Consider the following 2,500-nt stretch of genomic DNA (forward strand, 5'->3'; position numbering starts at 1 on the left):
TGCCCCAAGTTACGTCAGAAATAAATCCCGCAAAAGCCAGCGTTAGGCTCTGGTCTAAATGCTCTCACTTGTGGCTCAAGTTGTATAACGACAACACACTGTATTCCAGCTTAGGTTGATCTTCGTCCTCTTTTTTCATTCTCTTCTCGTTTCGTTGCGGTCTTCATTTCTTTTGCAATCGCAGAGGATGTAGCTCAGTGGTAGAGCGCATGCTTTGCATGTATGAGGCCCCGGGTTCAATCCCCGGCATCTCCAGGTGGTTTTATGAAGACGACAAACTTGTAGCCGTCTTACAGACACAAACGACTGATAAAAAGGTGCACATAGCTGGCGTACGAGCTGGACAGAACATTAAAAAGGCCCCCTCATTAAAAAAAACAACAAAATGATGAAGTAGAGAAATTCCTATTGTATGCTTCTCGCTACATTAAACAAGCACAATAGTGATTATTTGGACTTCATGGTGATGCCAGGCGACTGTGACATGGTTGCTTGTCTTCTTTTACCTGTCAGATCTCTATCCAGACAGTCATGCACCAAAACTCAAGAGTAACACTGCCCTTACAAACCCTCTGTGTAGCTGTTAGTGAGGTGATTATATGAATGTTGTACTACAGTGTAGAATAGGTGGAACAACACGCGTGACCTGTGACGCCCCAACCACAGGTGTGCCGCCCAGTGGTTGTCGTGGCCGAGCGGTTAAGGCGATGGACTAGAAATCCATTGGGGTCTCCCCGCGCAGGTTCGAATCCTGCCGACAACGTGCTTTTATCTTCTTCGTGCACTGTCTGATGTAACTCTTCTCTTTTAGGTGTGCCTCTCTCTCCCTCTCCTCTGTTGCTCCACCTCTCCTTGTCCAACTTTAATAATGATAGAAAATGCTGACTGGGCACTAAAATACAACTCTTCCACAGCGATGGTGGTATAGTGGTGAGCATAGCTGCCTTCCAAGCAGTTGACCCGGGTTCGATTCCCGGCCATCGCAGTTCAGCAGTGTAGTTTTAAAGCAAGCGGCATCCTCCGATGCTGAAAAGTGAAGCCGACGGGGAAATGCCAAATTGCAGTTCCTCCAATGGCTACTTGAGGCTGGCTCCAAAAGCGAGTCAATCCCCATGGCCCTTCACGTTTAAATGCCCCAAGTTACGTCAGAAATAAATCCCGCAAAAGCCAGCGTTAGGCTCTGGTCTAAATGCTCTCACTTGTGGCTCGAGTTGTATAACGACAACACACTGTATTCCAGCTTAGGTTGATCTTCGTCCTCTTTTTTCATTCTCTTCTCGTTTCGTTGCGGTCTTCATTTCTTTTGCAATCGCAGGGGATGTAGCTCAGTGGTAGAGCGCATGCTTTGCATGTATGAGGCCCCGGGTTCAATCCCCGGCATCTCCAGGTGGTTTTATGAAGACGACAAACTTGTAGCCGTCTTACAGACACAAAAGACTGATAAAAAGGTGCACATAGCTGGCGTACGAGCTGGACAGAACATTAAAAAGGCCCCCTCATTAAAAAAAACAACAAATGATGAAGTAGAGAAATTCCTATTGTATGCTTCTCGCTACATTAAACAAGCACAATAGTGATTATTTGGACTTCATGGTGATGCCAGGCGACTGTGACATGGTTGCTTGTCTTCTTTTACCTGTCAGATCTCTATCCAGACAGTCATGCACCAAAACTCAAGAGTAACACTGCCCTTACAAACCCTCTGTGTAGCTGTTAGTGAGGTGATTATATGAATGTTGTACTACAGTGTAGAATAGGTGGAACAACACGCGTGACCTGTGACGCCCCAACCACAGGTGTGCCGCCCAGTGGTTGTCGTGGCCGAGCGGTTAAGGCGATGGACTAGAAATCCATTGGGGTCTCCCCGCGCAGGTTCGAATCCTGCCGACAACGTGCTTTTATCTTCTTCGTGCACTGTCTGATGTAACTCTTCTCTTTTAGGTGTGCCTCTCTCTCCCTCTCCTCTGTTGCTCCACCTCTCCTTATCCAACTTTAATAATGATAGAAAATGCTGACTGGGCACTAAAATACAACTCTTCCACAGCGATGGTGGTATAGTGGTGAGCATAGCTGCCTTCCAAGCAGTTGACCCGGGTTCGATTCCCGGCCATCGCAGTTCAGCAGTGTAGTTTTAAAGCAAGCGGCATCCTCCGATGCTGAAAAGTGAAGCCGACGGGGAAATGCCAAATTGCAGTTCCTCCAATGGCTACTTGAGGCTGGCTCCAAAAGCGAGTCAATCCCCATGGCCCTTCACGTTTAAATGCCCCAAGTTACGTCAGAAATAAATCCCGCAAAAGCCAGCGTTAGGCTCTGGTCTAAATGCTCTCACTTGTGGCTCAAGTTGTATAACGACAACACACTGTATTCCAGCTTAGGTTGATCTTCGTCCTCTTTTTTCATTCTCTTCTCGTTTCGTTGCGGTCTTCATTTCTTGTACAATCGCAGGGGATGTAGCTCAGTGGTAGAGCGCATGCTTTGCATGTATGAGGCCCCGGGTTCA

The 2,500-nt window shown here is 47.3% G+C and overlaps 1 protein-coding gene and 7 non-coding genes across 8 annotated transcripts in view; 7 read left to right on the top strand and 1 right to left on the bottom strand.

Moving 5' to 3' along the window:
- dglucy (D-glutamate cyclase) overlaps positions 1–2,500 on the bottom strand; it is a 79,220-nt gene that overhangs the window by 14,486 nt on the left and 62,234 nt on the right. The window lies entirely within an intron of this gene.
- On the top strand, positions 184–255 carry trnaa-ugc (transfer RNA alanine (anticodon UGC)). The gene has a single exon. It is a non-coding gene; the product is annotated as a tRNA-Ala (tRNA).
- trnas-aga (transfer RNA serine (anticodon AGA)) lies at positions 682–763 on the top strand. The gene has a single exon. It is a non-coding gene; the product is annotated as a tRNA-Ser (tRNA).
- On the top strand, positions 914–985 carry trnag-ucc (transfer RNA glycine (anticodon UCC)). Its single transcript has one exon. It is a non-coding gene; the product is annotated as a tRNA-Gly (tRNA).
- trnaa-ugc (transfer RNA alanine (anticodon UGC)) lies at positions 1,315–1,386 on the top strand. Its single transcript has one exon. It is a non-coding gene; the product is annotated as a tRNA-Ala (tRNA).
- On the top strand, positions 1,812–1,893 carry trnas-aga (transfer RNA serine (anticodon AGA)). Its single transcript has one exon. It is a non-coding gene; the product is annotated as a tRNA-Ser (tRNA).
- On the top strand, positions 2,044–2,115 carry trnag-ucc (transfer RNA glycine (anticodon UCC)). Its single transcript has one exon. It is a non-coding gene; the product is annotated as a tRNA-Gly (tRNA).
- trnaa-ugc (transfer RNA alanine (anticodon UGC)) overlaps positions 2,445–2,500 on the top strand; it is a 72-nt gene continuing 16 nt past the window's right edge. Inside the window, exon 1 of the tRNA in view lies at positions 2,445–2,500. This exon is cut by the window's right edge and continues 16 nt beyond it. This is a non-coding gene — a tRNA (tRNA-Ala).

This window comes from Scomber japonicus, chromosome 16 (genome assembly GCF_027409825.1).
Source record: "Scomber japonicus isolate fScoJap1 chromosome 16, fScoJap1.pri, whole genome shotgun sequence".
Lineage (NCBI taxonomy): Eukaryota > Metazoa > Chordata > Actinopteri > Scombriformes > Scombridae > Scomber > Scomber japonicus.